Source organism: Lepidochelys kempii, chromosome 7 (genome assembly GCF_965140265.1).
Source record: "Lepidochelys kempii isolate rLepKem1 chromosome 7, rLepKem1.hap2, whole genome shotgun sequence".
Classification (NCBI taxonomy): domain Eukaryota; kingdom Metazoa; phylum Chordata; order Testudines; family Cheloniidae; genus Lepidochelys; species Lepidochelys kempii.
This window is the reverse complement of record NC_133262.1, coordinates 111,375,573-111,399,718: the sequence shown is the minus strand read 5'-3', so window position 1 is coordinate 111,399,718 and position 24,146 is coordinate 111,375,573. Positions and strand designations below refer to the sequence as shown.

Genomic DNA, 24,146 nt, shown 5'->3' with positions numbered 1-24,146 from the left:
TACACATATCACATACCGATTAGTGGGTTATAGCAGCATTTTACATTCACCTTGCACAGGTGTAAGTGACTATGCAAGGTACAAGGACAATGGAGAATCAGTCTTGAAATAGTCGCCCTTAAAAATGATGTATCAGATGTGTTTAAAGCTATTTATTACGGCATGATGGAGTCCTTGGACACTTGTGTAATACTCAATGAAACATTAGGCAACACTCTTTTCATTGGATCTATACTTCAAAGCCAATAACTGTATTATTGATTTATGCTGAGAAAGGACAGGTCTATTATCAATTTTGTTAACAAATGTAGTCACTCTATATGTACACTTAGCTGCCAAATACAAACTGGTGTATGGATCTATTCTTCTTAAACAAATTCATCACTATCTCTATTAATGGTAAACATGAACAATATTTAAAAGACCGAATGTAAGTGACAAACAGTCTCAGCCATTTAACAAAAGCAAATGTAATAATGTAAAGGAAAAGAAAAGTCTTGTAAAAAAATAGAATAATGAAAATGGCATTCAGAAGTCCATTAGCAAGAAGCTATGATGCTTCAGGGCTCTGGAAAAGTATTTTAAATGTAAGCAAAGACCTTTGCTTTTAAAATCTTTAATGAAGATATTAAAAAACAAAATGCCACCTAAAAGCCACTAGAAAGTCTTGAAAAACAAGACCATCAAACTAGGCTAACACCTTCATTCATAATGGACTACAAGTCAATAGTGTTGTTCTTAGTGATGTTACAGTGAACTACCATTATCAGAGTGCATGATACTACAGGCCTTTTATCCATTTTCTCCCTGGCCTGCTAATATTTCATAGAATCATAGAATATCAGGGTTGGAAGGGACCTCAGGAGGTCATCTAGTCCAACCCCCTGCTCAATGCAGGACCAATCCCCAAATTTTGCCCCAGATCCCTAAATGGCCCCCTCAAGGATTGAACTCACAAGCCTGGGTTTAGCAGGCCAATGCCCAAACCACTGAGCCATCCCTCCCCCCAAAAACTGCAACTCCGCCGGGACTCGAACCTGGAACCTTTGAATCCCTTCCTCCTCTAGAAGTCCAATGCGCTATCCATTGCGCCACGGAGCCACCTTTAGCATTTAGCAAGGTTTTCTTTGTTTATTTGTCTCTACTACTGGTAAGGCAGCAATGGAAGCAGTGGTATTGTTACCATTCTGCCAGGTGTTGTCAGCAGCAAAAAAAGGGTGGGGTTCAATTTTCTTGGAGGTTTCCTTAGAGACTTAAATAACATTGACTCGAGCCCCCCATCCAGAAACCTGGGAAATTATATATATCACCCTGGGCATCCTGATGATCAGTTCTTTCTCAAGCACTGAGTCCAGGGGTTACAACAAAAATAACTTTATGAGGGGGTGCAAAAAGAAAGATGACAGAATGAATCTGGGGAAAACCAGCAATTAACAAATTTACAAATTCTATGATGTAAGACCTCCACCTCGAGGGTGTCTGAACAGGGGTCCCAACCTCAGACCTCCTTTGGGTGTTGGGAGTGGCTGATGTGTTCTGGCCACTTCTCTCCTCCCCAGCTCCCTACTCACCGTTAGTTGTCCTGGGCTGGAGAAGTCGGAGGATTCTAGCTGCTCAGTGCTGCCTGGACTGCTTAGGGGATGCTACTCCCTTACCCAGCTGGAATGATTTCAGCTTTATTTGCTGGGCAGGGAAATCCACAACCCAGTCCCTTAGGCAGGCTGCTGCTCTCTCGGGTTTCAGCATAAGCTCCCTAGGTCTGCTGCCGCCTTGAGCCATCCATCCCCTTGAAGTGCTGCAGCCACTCTGCACCCTCGTCGCCTCAGAGGAGATGCTGCCAGTCTGCTCTGTCCACATTTTGCAGGCTCGACTCAGCTTGTAGGTGAGGGGGGGAAATCAGTGGTATCTGAGACCTTTGTCAGAACCTCCACCACCAGAGAGGGACTCTCAGCAGCAGACAACACAACACAACACCCAGCCCAGCCCTCTCCTTCTCTCTTCCCCACCCCACCTTCGGGCTGTCAAGGCTCTCTTACCCCAACTGTGCCTGACAGCCATCTGTCAAAGTGACCCCAAGCCCATTCAATGACATTGTCTTGTCTTTATTTCCCAACAAGGTCAATTGTATTGTATTGCCCCCCAAAACACAAAACTGAACTGTATTTTAACCAAAATGTCACACAAAACAAAATGCAAATGAGGCCTGGCCTATTCAGTCAACTCTCCTTGTCCTCCACCACATCGAAATCTGAGTCAAGCCAAAAGTACAAGATGTAAATAATTAAGAAAATAAATCCTTTCCCCCCCTCCAACCCCAACCATAAAACAGATGGGGGCAGATATCTCTCACACCGACCCCTCTGCAGTTTGTAAGCAATTTTGGGCAGCTCTTGTCCCATTTCACCAACAGGAGACAGCACTGAGCTCTCTTCTCTCTCAGGCTTCAGGCCCCACAGCATACAGTACCATTTATTTAACTGAGTTTTGCCAAGATGCATAACACACATTCATAGAAAATCTCAATACATTAAAAATAAAAAATGCCAGAAACAGGAGCATTTGCAGGGAAACAGATTTAGGAATCTGAATTAGACAGTACTTTTGCATCCACTGCAGCATGAACTGAAAAGGTTAAACTAATCTCCTTCCTCCTTTAACTCCTTAAGCACCTTACAGGTAGGATTTGAGGTTGACCCAGGGCACCCCTCCTATCCTATGCAAAAGGATGAAGGCCACATACTCACAGTATGCTGTACCATCATTGAAAAATGGTATACTCATGGGCAACAAATTCATGTAAGTTAAAGCTGGTCACATTTTTTCATTAGAAACTTTCGGGGGGGGAGGGGGGAGTGTGGAGGGAAGAGATGAAAAGTGGCTTGTTTGTTTCAAAACTGTAAAATTCAGGACATCATTCACTATATTGCATCCAATGGTGAAATGTGGAAAAAAAGGAAGGAAAGCAAAAGATTGAAATATCAAAATGTTGCTAATTTTCAAACAGATGCACAGCAAATATTTAAAAAAAAACAACCGAGAACAAAAATAAAACTTTAAAATTTCAAAAATGTTCGTGAAACTTTTGTTTCTTTTTTCAACCTGCTGTATTTTAAGTGTGAAATATTAGTTTTAAAAACGGGTTATTATGGCAATCACAAGGCAAAATATTTTTATTTTACAGACATGCCCCTCTTTTTAGGGGTGTATTTGGGCTTATAGCTCCAAAAGTACTGTTAAATTTTGGCTTAAAGACACTGCTATACTCAAGTGCTGCTAAGCCCAGTCAATGTTCTAAGTGGCTCTTCTTTAACAGTACTTCCAAAAACCAATGGAATAGAAAAATTCTACTGACTGTATGACCAATTCTCAAATTTAAATGCTGATAACTTTAGAACTACTGTACCAATTTTCTTAAAGCTCATCTTAAATATTAGATTACTATGAGATCTACAAATCAAGCCATGTTTGATGTTTATAGCTTCAATTATTTAGTCTGTTTTGAGTAGTCCATACATAAAACATCTAAGAGAAACATATTGGGAAAAACATGTTTTTAAATGCTTTAATAACTAAAAACAAACAAAATCTCACCCAAATTTTATTTAGGCTTCACATAAAATATGTCATCTTTGGTTTGACATGAAGCATTAAAAATTTCAACCCAAAAGGTATTTGCTTGAGTAAGTTATGAGCAATCATAAAAGCAAGATTAACAAATCTATTTTGCACTCTCAAGTACTTAGTTCCAAAGTAGAATAAACCACCACCCGCGGTGCAGCAACTTCGTACTACACTGCTGAAGTGCTTTGGCTACACAACCAGTCTTAACTGCAAACTGTATCTTATAGTGGCGTACAGCTGATGTATGGGCTTGCCCCTGCCACACTTCCAGCATCATGAGAAAAGGGGGTGTACTTACAGAAGAGGGGTGTAGTCAGGATGAATTTATGCCAGGCTAATCCTAGGCTAAGGTCTCCCGTACTTGTGGCCATTACAGACAGTCTAGGTCAGCGGTTCTGAAACTTTTGTACTGGTGACCCCTTTCAGACAGCAAGCCTCTGAGTGCGACCCCCCCCTTATAAATTAAAAACACTTTTTTATATTTAACACTATTATAAATGCTAGAGGCAAAGCGGGGTTTGGGGTGGAGGCTGACAGCTCACGACCCCCCATGTAATAACCTCACAAGCCCCTGAGGGGTCATGACCTCCAATATGAGAACCCCTGGTCTAGGTTGCATTCAAGACAGCTCACAGGGAGCATGCACAGATCAACACCAGCACCATGGGCATGTAAGGGAGGGCTTTACATCATCTCTGGATGCCACCCCTGATTTGTACCAAGTGCATTTTGGTTTTACCCAAGGATTTGGTCCAAAATATATTGTAATTAATCTTTATAACAATGCCGCATACAATGATCATAAGTAAAGAAAAATTGGGAGCATTTTTAATCTAATGATATATATTAGTTAATAATGCTGGAGTATGAAAGACAAGACATTAGACTGCCCCTGAGGTGAGCACTGTGGCTTAATACTTTAAGGAACTAATATTGTGCATAAAAACTATTGATTTGAAAATTAGCAGGTGATTCTGAACCTTGTCAGTTGTGTGCTTGCCGTACTTGGCTGCGTCTCAACGAACTAGGGAAACGGGTTGGTCTTCAGCCAGTTTGCCCTCAACAGTAAGCGTGACAAGATATTTTTGAGCAACCGTGCACCACTGAACCACCATGACAGCCTTTAAGACTGTGATTTGTCTGATGAACAGGACCTCCACTTTGGAGTAGTCATTTGTAGCATTTCACTTAATCTACCACCTCATGGGTCAAGACAGCAACAACTACCCCCAAAAGCTGCTAAGTCCATTTGCTGTTCTATTGCTTTGAAGTTAAACACACAGACATTTTTAAAAGTGAAGAGGGACAAAATGAGCTGGAATTCAGGGAACATAGAGGTCCTACTACAGCAAAAAAAACCCCAGATCTCCTACCAACTTCAGGTGAAGAGATGAAAACTCTAACTAGCGGTGCGTGTTAGTACAAGGGGAGAGGACCAAATCCCAAATGTAGCCAGCTTTCAGACAAGCTAAGGAGGTGGGGGAGGAGAACAGACTTGCTGGTATTGGTGTCAAGGGGGATAGGATGGGTTCCTGTTTCACAATTTGTACGCTTTGCTTCTATGTTTTAAATGCATCTAGTACAAAGAGCTTATTCTTTTCTGTTTCATGCAGGGAGGCCCAGGTAAAAAGTGAATCTCTTGTTGAGGCGGTGCCCTTAAATTGCATCTGTTGAATATTAATTCTGTATTTGTGGTTACTGTCAATCAGCTGTCCTGCTAGGGATATAGGGAAAAGCTGGGCTGGCATTCGGAATTCACAGTGAGATAGCTAGGAAATGAAAAGCTCTGAACTTTAATATCAAGATTTTTATAGTAGGAGGGGGGAAAAAAATCTCAAAATATATAGTTGTGTAATTGTCACGAGATCTCTTCCTCCAGCATTCATTCCACCACAAAACCATCAGTTTGATGCTACTCTGAAGTCATAGGACACCTTTTTTTGTATAGTCCCTAGCTGCTATGCTGGCTCGATCCTTTCTGGCTGGCTTGGCGAGTTGTAGAGTCCCCTCGCACCAGCACAGCAGTGCAAAAAGTGGCAGTACCCCACCGAGACTCAGGACTCCTGGTTTTGAACCCCTAACTACCTTTGATCTGATACAATACATATCTCTCCCAGTTTCATTTTCATCACAAAAGAGAAATAAATAGAACAAAGCAAATATCAAATGAGAAGCTGACTCCATATTGACAAATCTCAAAGAAAGCATCTTACATTTGAATACATAGAAAGTAGGAAATGTTCAAAGTTGTAAGACCTTTACTCTTGTGTTAGTCCTCAGCTTAATGACTACATTGATTTTATTATGGTGTATATAATGGACTTGATGGGCCATTAGCTATTCTAAAACAAGTCCATTTTTAATGCTCAGTAGTGTCCCCTGGTCATTTGTTAACCTATTCCTTATAATAAAGAACCTTATGTGAAAGTCAATTGCCAAACTCACTCATTACAATGGATGGGTGTCCCACTGTCTGGATTGGTTCACAGCCATTGATGCCAACCTCACGGCAGACTGTCAAAAAGCAGAGCAGACATCCCAAGCTGGGGCTCTATAATTAGATTTCACCAACCCAGTAACAAATGTGAACTCCTGGATCACACCAACACAGAGTCACAGACAGTTCCCTTGGGCATTTCAATCTATCTTGCCACTCAGGCAAGCTGGACTTAGTGATAAATGGTCACTTATACCAAAGGTCACAAAGTATTCAGGTTGCTCCCAAGTCCCAACAGACTCTGGTAGCCAGTCCCATAGTAAGCTAACTAAGAATTTATTAAGCAGTAAAAAGAAATGACAAGAGTTATTTACAGGTTAAAGCAGGCAACATATAAGCACAGATGAGTTTCACTATGTTTCCAAAAGGCAACTGAGATGTAGTAATCTGTCCACTGATTGTCTTTGAGGGCTAACCCAAGTTGACCCTGGGAGACTCTGCTTTTGTTTCCTAGCTCCTGCCCCATGAGAGTTCAAACAGCAAAGAGATAATCATTTGTTTTTGTGAGCATCTTGATATACCCTTCCCCCAGAGTTCAAACCAATGGGATGAGAGCTCCTGCATGTAACTTCTTCATGGGTGGATGGGGCAATCAACAAAGTTTCTGTCCTACAATGGCCCATTTAGTCTTGATAGTTCTTCTTGATGGGTGGAGGAACCACTCTTCTTGCCAAGGTTCATAAGTTCAGAGCAGGCATGTTTACAATTATAAAGCAAAACTTCATATTATCTTACAGCATGAGATACAGACATAACATGTAAGAGTAATGTATGTATCAACTTACAAGCATTTTATAGCATCTAAACACGTCTTTACAAGTCTAACACCTATTGAACAATATTAACATGCAGATGAGCTGGTCTGGTTTCCACCTATGACTTAGTCAGTGCTCTGCAGATGCCTCCAGCCTTGGCTAGAGCTGGCATCCAGTTTACCAGCATCAGAGTGAAATAAGGATGCAAGTGTAATAATTTACCTAACCCTTGTATAAAGCCATGTGGCAATTAGTCACGAAAAGGGAATTGCTTAATCCAGTCTGTAATTAGACATTTTTAATCAGTTCAAAATTAGGATTCATTTTAACAATCCCAGATTAAGATCTTCTGGGGCTCTAGATAAATTCTGGGGCCCTACTGGTCCCCTCTTTTCTTTACACCAGCAACTTAAACCTAGTTTAGTTGTGATCCTCCACTCCACCGCTGCCCCATGCATGTTAATTTTCTTAATAGTTGAACATATAACTCCATGATTTAATTTGAAATGACATAGGCTTTGTCACAGACCTCACTGAGCACCCTCTGCTGCTGTGTTTGGACCCACATGCTGGATCTGTGTGCTTTTAAGATCTCTTGCGATACGGGTAGACTTCAGGCACCATTTCTTTCTTTGGCCTTTAGGATCACCCCTTGAGCATTGCCTGTCTATTTAGTACATCTCCTCAGAAGTGGGACCCCACGGTCCTGCTGCTCTAGGTCCCAAGACGAGTGCCAAACCCCACAAGACTCCCTGTATTTTAAGTGTCAGAGTAACAGCCGTGTTAGTCTGTATTCGCAAAAAGAAAAGGAGTACTTGTGGCACCTTAGAGACTAACCAAAGTACTCCTTTTCTGTATTTTAAGCACACCTTCCCCAGAGCTCCACCCTGATGGATGCTCTGGTTAATAGTTTATCCCTTCAGGGATATGTGATAGTTGAAGCCAAAAAGACACAGACTTTGCTAAGGCATTTCTAAACCAATCATTCCTTTACTTTAGCCAGCACAACAGATATAAAATCTAGGCAAAACAATACAACATCTGCACCATTTCCTGCCTCAGTTTCCTCACTGCTCTTGAGAGTTCTTTGGGACTGGGATAGAGTCCTTTCAGGGTCCCAAACCCCCTTTCCTGGGCCTAGGGTTGCCACCTCTGAGGTACAAAACTCCAGAAAATCCAGGATGATGCTTAGCCCATAAAACTGGACAGTTGACAGTATGTACCGAGCACCCTCATAAACTTCCAGGAACAGCTACCTCAAAAAAAAGAAAAGAAAAAAAAAAAAAAAAGGGGTGATCGTGGGAAAACCTGGATCTCTTTTCTCCAGTTCAGGCTTCTCTGGACAATGAAACCACCTCCCTGATGCCTACAACCACTTCCTTCGGCTTCAACTCGTGCAGCAGTCAAAAAGGTTCCCCCCAGGAACATGCCTTCTTTGTTCCTCCTCTTGAACTTCTTAGCCTCTCTCTCTTTAAAGGCCTGCATTGACACCTCTGTCTCTTTCTTCTCCTTTTGGATATTTTCCACTGTCCTCTCCTCTCCCTCCTCTTGAGATGTGGAAAGAACTGGTTTTACCTAGATTGAAGCTTCCCAAGCGTTCTGCTAGGCAGCATGGTGTCTGCAGTTGTTGATGGTCCTGAACAACTGTCCCATTCAGAAGCCCACACACTGGCAACACTCACCCTTTCCTTACTACCAAAAAGTGTGATGCAAGAATACAGTAAAGACAATCATAAGGCATAAACATGCAGAGTTCATAATTGGTACATAGACACGTCCCCCAAACCATCACAGGCTTCTTTCATTTTTTAGCTATTCTTTTCCTCACATTCAGCTCCTGATGGTGCCATCTTGCAAACAACAACAAATCCAGTGTGGCCAACACCATAGAAGAGCCAGTATTCTGCTATTCAATACCCACATGACTAGCAGTGATCATCCTGAGACTGTTACATGGGTATTTTGCTAGACAATACCTTGGCTTTCTTATGAATGTGACTGTCTTGGAACTCTGCAGTACCCTGGCAATCTCCAAGTAGCATAGAAAGTACTGAGTGCCTGGTGCCGTATAGTTTCTTGAAGTAATTTTAAATGAAGATGGATTGTACCGTTAATGGACATTTTTTCCTGCTGGAGGAAATTAAGTTTTCAAACAGTGGTTTTCAACTTTTTCATTTGCGGACCCCTAAAGATTTTCAAATGGAGTTGTGGTCCCCTTTGGAAGTCTTAGACATAGCCTATGAACTTCCAGGGGGTCCACGGACCATAGGTTGAAAACCACTGCTTTAAAATAATGAAAATGCTAAAATATTGTGATTTGTTGTACTTGCCTTGTGTGTGATTTTGAAGAATTTGGTCCTTTTTGTGTTTCAGGCACATTATAATTCTTGCCCTTTAGTGATTACCTTTAAATTCTGCAAACCCCTTTCTGCTGTGCGGTGCTTTGGGGGATTGTCTGATGTGAAAGGCACTATTACACACTGAACTGATTATTGTTGTTTGTTGCTGTTAACACAGACAAGAAGCCTCCTGGCAGGAAAACAACTTCTTCACTAATAAGTATTCATAATTTGTATCTCAGCAAAAGACGTAAACACATATCATCCTTAAATAGGCTGTAATTTTAATTGCTTATAAATGTTATTAATTCTGATTGTGATTATTCAATAGGTAATAAAGATAAAAGGCTGTCAAAATTAATTAAGTACATAGTCATTGAATTCAAGGTAGCTTCAGTTTCTTTATTGCACAAATACAATTAACCCTTAAGATGAATCTCAGTAAGTTACATAATCATGTGACTCAAAATAAAGGGAGGATACAACCTTGGCCTTTTACTTTTTACATGGGAAACCATTAATGATGCTGACATTGGAGACAATTAGACAGTGTTGGCCAATTGTTTTTAGTCAGCTTTCTCTCACATCTGTGGTGTCTACAAGCAAGAAGGGCCATTGTTTCTGCAGGCCTCCGTCGCGCTTTGGCTTTTTGTGCTAACCGTCAATCTCTTGGTGAATATCAAAGCTGTGAGGAAATTAGAACAGACCAGCTCTACTGCACCACACTAAAGCTTAGCAGGGTGCGTGCACTATGCTACTAATTAGGCAGTGGCCAACAAAATAACCTGTCAATGTCTGCTTGCCATTTCCCACACACCTGCATTTCATACACTAATAAGCGTACAGCTAGGGAGAGAAAGGGATAACTGCTGAAGTGTGAAAAATGAACAAAATATAACAATGTTTCTATCCCCACCTATACTACTGCCAATTACCATTTAACAGGAGGTAGAATCAACATGTTGGAAGAAATACAATACAGTATCTGAAACTAAAGAGGGGGTAGGAAGGGGTAAAGCCACACATAGAGTATGTTTTAATGTTTGTTATAAAATGTCACACTAAATGGAATCTGTAGTTATTTATAAAAACCATGATGCTGGAAATGATCATAATTAGGCTTTTTCTGTTCTCCTCAACTGAGGTGGAAATCCATATTTGACCGACATAAGTAAAATAAATGAATTAATGCCATAGGACATGAAAGACCATGCATGTCTATGGGACCAGATTCTCAAATGGTGTAAACTGACCTAGTTCCACTGATGTCAAGGGAAATAGGCCACTTTGTACAGCTGAAGATCTGGCATATTGTTTGTGTTCTTATTTACTTTTATAGGTGCTTTACTTGAACTGGTTGTTGGTATATTTAAATCTTTTTCACACCATTCTCTTACCATTCCATATTACAATTCTTTCCTTTTAAAATTATATTAATCAGGATGACAAATTGCAGTTTTTCCTGATGGGGTTATTAAACCTGAGCTATTCTTATCTGCAATGAACATTTCCTTATCAAAAATGCTGGTTTAAAGAAGAGCTAGTAATGACTTCCTTCTATAAAAAGTATATGAAATTGCATTATTATTATTATTATGAAAGTAGGGGGAAAGGCTTATGCTGTGATTAGAAACACTGTTTGAAAAAGTGTCATCCCAGAAATGCAGAAGGGTTTCACCACAAACTTTATAACAGTATAAACCTAGAATTTCAGGAAAAACCCACTTACAATAATTATGGACACATCATGTATTTTGTCCTGCCTCCTTTCCTTTAATGTCTGATTAGATTCTGAGGGTGATGATTTAAAGGTGATATGGAGAGAAAACAATGAGGAACACAGTAAAGATATCTAGTCAGATCCTCAGTTGATGTATATATGCATAGCTCCATCAAGGTCAATAGATCTCCGTTGACGTACACTAGCTGAGGATCTGGCTCAACTGGATTGAACAGTTCAGTCTTTGGGCTCTTTATTATTTTTCTCTATTAACAAACTGATGGGTATAAAGGCAAATTTACTTATATAAAACACTGATTCCCACCCCCACACACTCAAAATTGTCTCATTTTTCTGTAAACAAAAGGTTTGGTGAGTCAGGTGTCCATGTGATAGCATTCGCTTCAAAAGGCAATGGGTTTTAAAACTGTATATCACTTTGCAGCAACAACCCTATCTGGTGACTTTAAAGTACAGCTGCATTTGAAAAACAGAGGGACTGATGCAATGTGTGGATGAAACTGTTTTTCCTTCACAGGAAAAATCACTTCATCTCAATATGTAATGGAAAATGGCTATATTGTTATAGTATACTTGATGGAAATCATACAATAAAGGCCAATATTCAAATAGTATTTGTTAGATACTTTTGAACACCACTCTGCCTTTCATTCGACTTTATCCAGGAGCAGCATTTTCAATTATAAATAAAAACTTTCTCCGCCTCTTCCCACTTGAGCTCAAGTACAGAAGGCCCCTATTTAAAATGCAGCTCCCGAGCAGGCCACCAGGCCGCCTGTTCAGCTGCCAGTGGCTTTTGTGTACAAAGATGTTAATTGGTCCTAATCCCCTCCTAGAAGCTGTTTTGGTAGCCTGACCTGGCACCCCAAAGGACACCTTGGTGTGAAAAACTAAAGGGCCCATTCAAAAGAGAGTGAAAAGCAGCACTGAGCATTCCAACACATTTTAATTTCAGGAATTATAAAGGGGAGGGAGTAGCTAGAGAGGTGGGGGGCTGGGGAGGGGACACACATCATCGGTCTGGCTCTGAATAAGTCGTACAAAGCTTTAGTAACAGTGAAGTCCTACAAACATTCCCTCCATTCAAAAAGCAGAAGCCTGCCTGCATTTCAGTTTCAGATTCAGATTCTCAGATACTCCATTTGGTTTCTTTAAACCTATAAGCCACTTCTCTAGATCTCAAAGGTTTGCAGAAGGATAGGAAACCAAAAAGACACCCCCCCCCCCACTCAACAAACCCCTTCTCTCATCTTGCTAAATCAGAAGTGGATAAGTTCAGGCCAAAGTACGTGTCTGTGTTTATTCTGCATATCTATTATTCTACACAAATGAAGTTCAGCATATGCCTTAGAGAAGACATTTTCATTAAATACTGCCAGAGCCGGTGGAGGGTGGGGGGAAAGCACAGCTATTGTGGCAAACTTATCAAATGTACCTGAGAAACATTAGATATAAACACTCTCCCTTACAAAATTGTGAAATACTATCTGTGCCGCAAGCCATTGTACAAAGTATACATTTACAGCTTGGGTGGCAAATTATGCTAATAGAATGCGCAAACCTCAACTGCGAGGTTTTGAATTTTTTGACACAGTTCACAGATCAACTTCATAGGTCAAAGAAGTTTGCCTCCCACAGCCTGATAAAGTAGAAAGATATAAAGTGTGTGTTTTATTATAATCATTCTGAATGCCAAGTTTTCATCTAGAATATTTCTTGGATATTTTCATCTTCGCATTTAGTCATAGTGAGTATTTTTCATTAAACACTGCTCTAGGCATGGGCAAAACACTTAGAAGATGCCTCTCATGAAAATATTTTAAGGTGCTGAATGTAAAATCCAATGAAAAAGCTCCCATAGCAAATAAATATACACCAAAAAATGACAGCTATGAACATACTGTAGCAATTTTTGCACCAAAGAACAGCTGCTCCGACGTTCTTTTTAATGAGTGACTGCAGTCCTGGAAGAATTTGAGGTATAAAAATAGATTCCCATCACCAGTGTAGTCCTGCAGCTCAAAGAGCAACAACATAATTGCATACTAGAAACAAAGACCAAAAAAATGGTTGCGTTATTACTGTAAGACAAAAACAAAAAAGGTCAGGGATACAGTAAAGTATGTATGATCCATCTGCCCATGCATTGCAGTTTCATGACTTTACAACACTGAGTCTTTGTCAACAGAAGAACTGGGAGGGCAGTCTGTCATTTTTATGTTCTTAAAAACATTAAGCTAGGCATCTCTCTATATATATCAAACAAAAATACAGCATCTAGTAATAAACCTTGATTGACCACCTCAATGAGCATCTTCAATATGAATCAACAACACTTCTGTCTTGACACTTTATGTTACTTCCTTTCCTGAAGAGCTGCTTGAGATTGTTGATGTAAGGTCTTAAAAGATTAAAAGAAGAACTCAAATCCTTGTTACAAACTAAACATGCAGGTAGAAAGCCTGCAATGTTCGTCTTTACAATGTATTTACATTAGAGAGACAAGGTGACTGAGGTAATATCGTTTATTGGACCAGCAATCTAAATCATTACCGGAAGACATCTGACACTGGTTTATTTATGTGGGTTTTTAAAAGCATTTTAATTCATCTTTAAGTGATGGTGAAAATAAAGGCAAAAAAGGAGAAATTAAGAGTGACTCAAGAGATCAAGATTTCAAAAGTGCTTCAATGCTTGGGTGCCCATCATGAGACACTTTAATGAGAGCAGCTATTCAGGAAGTGCTGGGCACTGTCCCTCTGAAAAATCAGGCTTCTTTAAAGTGCCTCAAGTGTGCAACCAAAAATTGTTGACTTCAGTGGAGAATGAGAATACTTGGCCCCTGGCAGGAATCAGTGGCAAGATTGGGCCCTAAATGTCATGAGCACACAATAAATAGAAAGGTATGGGAGTTTAAATGTAAAGGCTGCAGCAAAATGTTGTGAGTGGCCTCCCCATCCACTGAACAGATGAGTCAGTCTGTTTGTTGGTATTCCAGGAGAGAAATCTTAGATCTGCTTACAAAGTTGAAGTACATTTTTATGACTACATTTCTGCTGTTGAACGAGCATGTGTAGCTCCTCTTGGACGTCATTTGGACCTGCATCCAATGGCAGGTTTCATTCCTTAGTACTTCTATCTGTTTAATTCAGTTCATCTAGGCTAATTACTATTTCTAATACTCATTATAGCAATAATGGTGAAAGTGATAGATGAATAGATATTTCTAAACTGCTGAGGCCAGCTGTTTGCATCTTTTCCAAACAAGAAATTTCACATTGCATAACATTTATTCCCATTTATTTGCTATATTTTTCTACAGGGCAGCATGCTTCTGCTGTAGATGAACTGTTCTTTAATCAGATAATTCAGAGGAAAAGGCTCTTCTCTGGAACTGTTGGAAAGAGCATAAGGGCAAGAGGAAATACTTAGAGGCAGGAAGACATAGTAACTCAAAGAAGAATATTAGAGTGTGGATTCTGCCGGCTGCTGAGCCCTTCTGAAAGAATTAACCTGAGATACTAGGGTGTGGGGTGCTACAGAAAACACATAGCAGATGGAATCCTGGCCCATAGACATGAAGCACAGTTTTAGTGTCTGTATGTGATTAGGTAGATAGATTAAGTAGACAGAGCCAAAGCACAAGCACTTTCCACTTAATAACTGATCAGCACCTGTGCAGAGAAGCATCTGGCCATTATGGAGCAAGGTACCTGGTGCTCTGCAAATTGAGCATAGCAATATGCCCACACTGAGGCTGTGGCTACGCTTGCCACTTTCAGTGCTAAAACTTTAGTCATTCGGGGGTGTGACAAAACACATACCCTTGGTTGAGGAGGAGAAAAAGTGGGCACGATAGGGGTGCAGAGAGCGGAAAGATAGAGGCAGAGCACGGGTGCCCCCTGCAACCCAGTGAATGTTATGGGCTTTGTGCAGGAATTACTGGGTGAAATTCTCTAGTCTGTTATGCAGGAGATCAGATCGTCATAATGGGCCCTTAAAAATCTATGGAAGTGAGTATGAGTAGAAGTTGCTTTTAAAAAAAAAATAGATCAGTTACTACTACTGACTGGCAGTAGGAGTGTGCCGAGGAGTTACATTTAGAAGAAATGAAAAGCAGGGGTAGTCACAGCTGCTCTCAATGCCTCATGTCCACATGCACTGAATACAGGTTTCTTGCAAGCCCACCACCGTGCAGTGTCTGCCTCCGTCTCCTAATGTCACAAAGCACCATGCTCGGTAGCCCTGCTGCTGGCTCAGTGCTTCTGTGAATCTTAATCCACACCCATTCAGAATCAAGCCCTAAATTAGGGATAAAGATAATTGGTGTAAAATTTTGCACATAGCGCAGTTGTTTTGGCAGTAAACCCTTCCTAACTGTCCCATCATAAGGATGTTCCCATTGTAAGCCCCTATGTCAGCTCTACGCTTATAGGGGAACAAGGAGGAATGGCTAGGGAACATGTAGTAGTTGGAATACACCTATGCTACACCAATCCTGGTCTATGATTCTTGTGGCCATTACAGTGTAGCTGCTCTAACACAGTACAGGGAAAACAGCATGCATAGAGAAGCACCAGGATCAAGGCAGGGCAAAGCTTTAAGACACCTTTGAACACCCCGCATCCTGCTGTGGTCTGTTCTCTTTGGCTGTATCTGAGGATCAGTTCCCAGGTCTGAGTTGCATTATGCAAATGCAGAACCCAAGGAACCCAAGAAAGAGGTGGTTTCCCAGTTCTTTGTTTCTTTCAAACTCATTGTCTTTCTTTGCATCAAGTTTGGGGAGTTGTTCCTTCCATTTCAATTTGGGATGATATCAAATTTGAATACAATGTGGGAGTTTGCTTAGTGATAAAGCTGTTTACACATAAAAAAAGCATATTAGTGTTCGAAGATGATGGAACTGAAAACTGCAGAATCTAATAACTGGATCATTTTAGGTGAACATTTTGCTAGGTTTCAAGATAAAAGGTAGACAACATTGCTATTCAGATTTTACTAATACATATTTCTATGATGCTCATCCTTCTATTATCTATGCACCTCACAAACATTAATAAATTAAGTCTCAGATTACCCCTATCAGAGAGAAAAAGATCATCTTTTTATAGATGGGGAAATTGAGGCACAGATAGGATATTTGACTTGCAGAGGCAGTTTCAGAACCAACTTTTTCAAACTTGGATGCCTCTCATTAGACACCTAAATCCATTCAGAACCTACTTGTAGGGAACACTGATGTCGAGAAACTCCAGCTGGTAGAATGAAGGTCTGGGTTGTTTCAATGCATCACAATGTACAAACTGTATGGATGATTATAGTAGCACTCATCTTATACAGGTTGAACCTCTCTAGTCTGGCACTCTCTGATCCTGCAACATCCATGGTCCAGCATGATTTTAGTTAGCCGGATGTCCGTTTACTGTGGGTGGGGCTAAGTTTCCCGCGGTCTGGCAAAGTTTGTTTACAGCTGCCAGTCCTGGCTCTCAGTGTTCTGTTCATTAGCTCTAATTTACCCCTAAATAGGTCTTCTAAGAGACCAGCAAGCCGTGGAAGTGTTGGTAATGCTGCTAAGAGAAAGCATACTCACTATGGATACAACAAAAGGTGGAATTGTCACAGAAATTGGAAAAGGGCATATTGGGTACGTTGTTCGGTTTATTTGCATTGACAAAATAAAAATAAAAAAAGACACCCGCTCACTACAATACTGTATTGACCTCCCGTGGTTCAGCAAATTCTCTGGTTTGGTCAGAGAGGTTCAACCTGTAATGTTGTCTGTCAATCAAGGACTTCATTCTAAGAAGTCTTCATTCTACTTAACTATCTAGTTTTTACAAAAAAACACTCTTAGTATTGAAATTTTACTTATCTAAAGATAGATTAATTAAAATGACAATGTCCAGAAAATTTGTTTCCCTCCTTCTAAAATAAACAGACCAGAAGTAAAAAACAAACCACTACTGCTTCCCAAAAGCACTGCATACACAGCGCATGTAAACTGGCTTTCCACATTAGCATGTCTTTCAAATAACGAGTAGTTACATTTGTTTCACCTTTAAATTATTTTGCCAATTTTCCTTTTTCAACTGGAAAAAAAAATCCTCCTCCCCCCTCAGAATCAAAGCTAGGGAGGGAAGGAAAAAAGCTATCGGGGGAGAGGGAGAAAAGAGAGGTGGAAAATGCTAACAGTGCCAAGGCTGTAATTACTTTAGAAACATAAAGGTCTATTCTCTCATTGCTGAAAAAGGAGAATTACACACATAACTACCATTAGCATTAATGGGACTCACCTACATAAATCCCTAGCACATCAATAGGAGACTAGATACTGTATAAGTATTGGTAGGGAGCCTTTCACTATTTATTCAAAGGACATGTGTACCATCGTGTACTCTCTGAATCAGGATTGAGTAGGTCAAAGCTCTGACACAGTTCATTGTCATTTGCCTCTTAAAGGGCAATTTTCAAGAAATTATTAAGTAGCAGCATCTTAATATCATGCTCTGCTACCTTTTACTTATTGCCTGACAAAGGCAGTAGCTGATATGGTATAAAATATTTTCATAATGGATTTTTCCCCTAGTTATCTTTGTTACTATTCTGTTCTGCAGTATTTCTCCACAAACAATGACATGCACCATTTGTATATGTCTATAATAAAACCTAGGCTGGATCTCTACTACTAGAGCAAGGCAAATCTATAGTAAAAAGTTTTATTTGAGGAATTTAGCTCTTTAGTTGTTCACAAATTTGGTTTTTTACAAATGTGTTTGTTATTCAGTGATTTTGTGATGGTCACACGAAAGCAAATTTTAGTCCACAGATTGCTTGTGAACTGTGTTCACCATATATCTTTGCTGTTCGTTGTTATCAGGGTGTGACTGGTCACTTTAGTCACATAGCATTGTGTCTGTCACCTCATTGGATTAGTGTAATTGTAGCAAAGAAGGGAAAGGCATGAGCAAGCTCATATGGACTTTGGAATATCACAAGTAGAAGAGGGAGGGGTTTTTTTGGAGTTAGGAGGAGTTGGGCTGTTGAGATGAGGCAATTTTTAGAACATTAACTAACTTGATTTTCCTAGATCTCTTAAATCAAGCCTTGTCTGAAACATCACAGCTACAGAAATCAAGCCATAGTAACATGGCTGAGATCAGCTGCATGTCTTGCTGAAACGTTAGTGCCAACGTTCTTGCTTGGGAATTTGGGGCTACCGTGCATGGTACTGTGTTGTTGTTAAGGAGCGTGCCCATCTCAAGTACAACAATATTTCTAAATTGTATCAACCAAATGCATGGACTGAAAGTGCTGGCCCCCATTTTTCTATCATCAGTCACCCATCGTTCACCACTATCAATGGACTCCATTCACCCATATGGCATAGGAGCTGCCAACTGTACCCACAGAAAGCATTAATCTTTGGGGACACTGCTGTCTCCCCTCCCCCCAGAGTTCAGAGGACGACACCTTTTAGTTCTCACTAGGGCTCCATATGAGCTCCATCAACAATGCTCCCAGCTGTACCTAATGATCATATTTCCTGGCCTTCCTCATCGCTCACCCTTTTTGGCTGGTTTTATCCAATTTGGAGGACTTGCTGGTTGGTTCCAGGTACCCCAGCAGAGTGAGGGTTATGGGTGGCTTCCTCCCTCACCAGCCTTCGTGGACTTTTCAGCCAGCTTGCACTGGTGAAACCTGAAGGGTGCATCTGGTGCATTGCCACTAAAATATCAGTAATTGCAACAGGGTCTCTGTGGACAGTCATAGTTTGGAAGGGCATGGATGTAGATTCACAGATTCCAAGGCCAGAAGGGATCATTGTAACCATCTAGTCTGACCGTCTGTCTAACACAAGCTCTAGAACTTCTCCCAAAATAATTTCTAGAGCTTATCTTTTAGAAAAATATCCAATCTTGATTTACAAAAAGGTGTCAGTGATGGCGAATACAACACAAACTTTGTTAAATTGTTCCAATGGTTAATTACGCTCACTGTTAAAAATGTATCCAATGTGTCCAGTCTGACTTCGTCTCGCTTCAATTTCCACCCATCTAAAAATCAGGCCCTTTGCCTTTCTGCAAAGGAAACACAATGAACAGAATGCACAGAAGGCTGCTAACGGCAAGGTGGGTTTTTGCAGCGGTGCACATTCCTGCCCATGGCACCAGTGAAATCACCATATCATGTACACTGAGAGAAATCATGCATGACTGTCTTGCCAGGCTTTCTGGTGCAAATAGAAGGGGTGCCAGGGCCGTTTATTTGGTGAATCCCTGGTCCCACTGAAGTCAGTAGCAAAACTCCCACTGACTTCAAGGAGGCCAGGATTTCACTCACAAAGAGTGCATAGGGTGAAGGGATTAGATTCCTCTTTGCTGGTCCCATTGTGTTCTTTGGAGCTGCTTCTCCAATGATCCTTCTCTTCAGTAAACAGATTGCCCTTCCTATGTGACTCTCTCTCTCTCCACTGTGACCAGAAACATAAGGAAGCCCAAATTCTGCAGTTCTGATTCAGACAGAAATGCTCCTAAATTAATGGGAGTTTTGCTTGAGTAAGGACTGCTGCATTCAACCCCATATGGATGCTTTGGTAGACCCACTTCTGGGAAAGGATGGAACAGGATCTTAGCAAACACAGACAGGAAACAAAACTTAGGCAGAGCTTAGGGGGAGCCATAAAGCTTATCTTTGACTCTCTAATATTAAGAGATGAGTTCAGCAAAAGAACCCTTGAACTTTCACCTTTGGTGGCACCCAACTGAGGATAGTGGACTTCAGTGGGTGGGAAGCCAATGTCATTTCAGGTGTATTAGAGTTTTGCATTCTTTTGAAGTACAAGGCATTGACCACAACTTGAGATAAGATACCAAACTTACTAGAGCAATAGTTTAATCGATGGTATGGCAAATCCTAAAAATGGCTATGCTTTCCCCAGCATTTATCCCATCGGTGAGTAATAGCGAATAGATTCCTTAGGCAATGGTGCACTTGACAGTTTACACTCAGCTTTTCGTTTTTATGCTATTTTCCCCCTGTTGGACACTTCTAATACTACCTCTGGAATCAGACACCATTTCATCCATGTTGTGTATCTACAAAGGTGTAGTGCAGAAGCAGTACACTAGATAGGATATTCCTTCCCCACCCCCTCTTTAGTGTCAAAAGCAAAGCTCAGGGTTTCAAGGGTCTACTATATTACAGAACTCTCTCCCTACTCCCAGTAGACCCTGAACTTAAATGTAGAGTTAAGGATAGCAAAAGGAACCGTTGCGCTTATAAAGAGTTGATCTCATGAGGTTTAGTATGACAAATTGATCTTTATTGCCTGATATGGTTTTCCTTGAACCCCTGTGACAATCTGCTGTACTGAGAGTCACTGTATAATCCCTCTCAGTCTCAGCAAGTAAGACTTTTACTGCTGCTAAGCAGTGTGAGAAAATTTCCTGACACAGCCACTTGTCTGACTTACAAAATCCTCATGATTCTGCTGATCCAAGCCTTGCCTAACAAACAATGAACCCCAATTCCCAAGTTCCCCAGAGACATCTTCTTGAAGCACCCAGACCTCTCCTGAACACTTACAGACATTCAGTTCATTGCTCCTTTAAAAGAGATAATACACGGGGTATCATTAATTTAATCGGGATTTGACAAACACTTATTTCAATCACAGTACTGAACTGGTTTATAGTAAAAAGACAGACAAGTTTATGTAACAAACACATAAGATTAAGTGATACCAGGTATAAGAAATAAAGATAGATAGGGTTACACGCCACAAAAGTAAAAATACACTTGTCAGACAAAAACCTGATTGGACAAATTAAACTTTTTCAGATAATTGTTTCTCACAGTCTTTTTCCCAGCATGGCTGACAAGACACTCTAGCCAGGACCCATCACAGATCTCAAAATGCTCAGTTCCTTTGCCTTTTCAGGTGAAGGATACCAAAAGGACTTTCTGTCCTTGCTTATATCTTCCAAAGTTCAAAGACCTTCCTTTAGCAGGCAGGAAGCCCTCCCAGGCTGCAGCTTGCTGTATCAGCCCCCTGGTGGATACCATGTTAATTTTTGGAGTCTTCCTCCACCCCCCATTGTGATAGCCTCTGAACTACCTCCGCCACTCGCTATGTTGATGGCTTTGTTTACCTTTGATGTAAATGCATTTCCAGTCTCTCCTGATTTACTTCAGATACACATTCCTTTGCCTAGGGTGAATTATCTTATGTTGCGCCTGGCACATTTTAAGAACATTGAGGCCTGTTTGTAATTTTGCGTATGTTATCTGTACATAGCCTCACAGAATAATATTGATGATCAGTGAGTTAAGAGTTTTCCAGGGATACCTTACATGCCACCTTTTAAGATACAGTTTCTGACAATTGGTGTGTTAGGAATAGTGAGAGTGTCAGGCCTGGCAAAAGTAGCGGACACAATAGTGAATTACCAGTGGGTCTCTGTGTTACATCCCCACAAAGTTCTGCCTTCACAATCCAGTCTAGGCCTGCAGCTCCCTGGGACAGTCCTTTCAGAGTGGAAAAATAGGGCCTGATTTTGCATGGTACCAAGAACTTCCTGTGAGCAGCTTATTATTTATTATTATTATGTAGTATATGTAAGGCAGCACCTACAGGAGCTAACCAAGATCAAGGAATCCATTGTCCTGGGCATTCTGCAAATACACAGTTTCTGCCCCAAAGAGCTTACAATTTAAACAGACAAGTCAGAGCAAGGGTAGGAGGGAAAAAAACTTTCCCTAGGTCACAAATCAGACCAATGACAGAGCCAGGAGTAGAACCAAAGTTACCTGACTCCCAGTCCAGTACCTTACCCATTAGGTTGTTCTGCCTCCAACCTACCAGGGCCTAAAGGTGGGATGTAATTTCTAAAAAAGGCCCAAAATAAGGGCCCACCTTTTAAAAAAAGATGATATCCATGCAGCATAATTAAGGTATGTGGGATTCAATTCTTTGGCATAACCAACTCTTTCTCCAATCTCCATTTCATGATTCTTCATGTCTGATGTAAATACTTTTCAATGATAAAAGGGAGGAGACAGTGTGTGTGTGTGTGTGTGTGTGTGTGTAAGTAACGCAGGGAACTTTTGGACTAAAGTAAGTGGCATCCCTGACAACAAGGAACATTTGAATTGTGTACAACACCCACAACTCCCAGTGAAATTGTCCAAAATGGTGGGTACCTCTGGAGTGTGTCAAACCCTGGTGTTACTGAAACACCTGTATCTTAATACTGGGATGAATTTACTATTATATTTTCCTTTGGTATTAACTACTAAAGTGAGCTGGTTACCACTATTAGAGCTAAATTCTGCCAAACCTGGTCTATCACACTTTGAGATGTGGTCACAGATCCTGAAGGAAACAGATGTACTTTAAGACAGCTTAATACACACCGTATGTCTAATTATGTAAAAAAAAATACAGTTATTCAATTTTCATGTATACAATCATTTAGAAAAGGGTTTAGAACATATAACATATTGTCCCAACATACAAATTCTATTGAGTGAAATAAACCGTGATTGTAATGGCTAATAAATCCTCTTGTCCTCCAAGAATTGATCCTTCTACCATATTTTTTACTGATGCCAGCTTGGAGCTTTTGATTCCCTCTCACAGTGTATGTTTGTGCCTCGTGCACAGTACTTCTATTTCTTGCTATAGAGCAGAACGACCTCAATTCTTGGTCCTTTCTAACTTGTAAAGGAAAAGCAAGGCTGCAACACTTAACTAATAATCCTCAGTCAACAAAGGCTATTATGTCAGTTGCCAGTTTCAGTCCTAATCACGGAACCATTTTTTATTATAGAAACACACAATTATCTAATTCATTATAGACATACTGTATGTGCTAACCTAATTTTAGCCATATAATCTCATTATGGACATCAATGATTAGAGGATTAGTCAAAACCTATTAATAAAGAGATATAACAGGCCCTTGCATATTTCCTTTTAAAATGCACGGTAAACCCCAAATTCTATTTCCAGTGCCCAGCCATAGTAGCTGGACTGGACGCAGGGCATCTCAATGGGGGCAATAACTCCCTAATACTGTGGGGTAGAAGCAAATCTACCCTGCCTTTATGAGTGTAGCTTTTGGTTTGTAATAGCCTCCCTGTCTTTGCACCCCCATTCTGTGTAGCCTAATGGCTCAGTGACAGACCCACTGGTCCTGTCCCCAACTCCAAAGGAGCTGCTGTGTGTGGCTGTACAGAACACTGGCCTGTGCACAGCTATGTAGGACTCAGTCGACGCTAGCATGACTCCTGAAAAAGCCCAGGGAGCAGCAGGACAGAAGGAACAGATCTCTGTATAAACACCTATTTCAGCATAGAATCCCTGTTGAGGTTACAGGGACAAACCATCCCGATGAGTCGAAAGAATAGTAAATATGGCAGGCGACCAGCTTGGCTTAACGGTGAAATCCTAGCGGATCTTAAACATAAAAAAGAAGCTTACAAGAAGTGGAAGGTTGGACATATGACCAGGGAAGAGTATAAAAATATTGCTTGGGCATGTAGGAATGATATCAGGAGGGCCAAATAGCACCTGCAGCTGCAGCTAGCAAGAGATGTTAAGAGTAACAAGAAGGGTTTCTTCATGTATGTTGGCAACAAGAAGAAAGCCAAGGAAAGTGTGGGCCCCTTACTGAATGAGGGAGGCAACCTAGTGACAGAGGATGTGGAAAAAGCTAATGTACTCAATGCTTTTTTTGCCTCTGTCTTCACTAACAAGGTCAGCTCCCAGACTGCTGCGCTGGGCATCAGAGCATGGGGAGTAGATGGCCAGCCCTCTGTGGAGAAAGAGGTGGTTAGGGACTATTTGGAAAAGCTGGACGTGCACAAGTCCATGGGGCCGGACGAGTTGCATCCGAGAGTGCTAAAGGAATTGGCGGCTGTGATTGCAGAGCCATTGGCCATTATCTTTGAAAACTCGTGGCGAACGGGGGAAGTCCCAGGTGACTGGAAAAAGGCTAATGTAGTGCCAATCTTTAAAAAAGGGAAGGAGGAGGATCCTGGGAACTACAGGCCAGTCAGCCTCACCTCAGTCCCTGAAAAAATCATGGAGCAGGTCCTCAAGGAATCAATTCTGAAGCACTTAAAGGAGAGGAAAGTGATCAGGAACAGTCAGCATGGATTCACCAAGGGAAGGTCATGCCTGACTAATC

General features: G+C 40.9%; 1 non-coding gene across 1 annotated transcript; it reads right to left on the bottom strand.

Annotated features, from left to right (window-relative positions):
* Positions 1-1,016: 1,016 nt before the first annotated feature.
* TRNAR-UCU (transfer RNA arginine (anticodon UCU)) lies at positions 1,017-1,101 on the bottom strand. The gene is given in 2 exon segments: positions 1,017-1,052; positions 1,065-1,101. It is a non-coding gene; the product is annotated as a tRNA-Arg (tRNA).
* Positions 1,102-24,146: the final 23,045 nt, after the last annotated feature.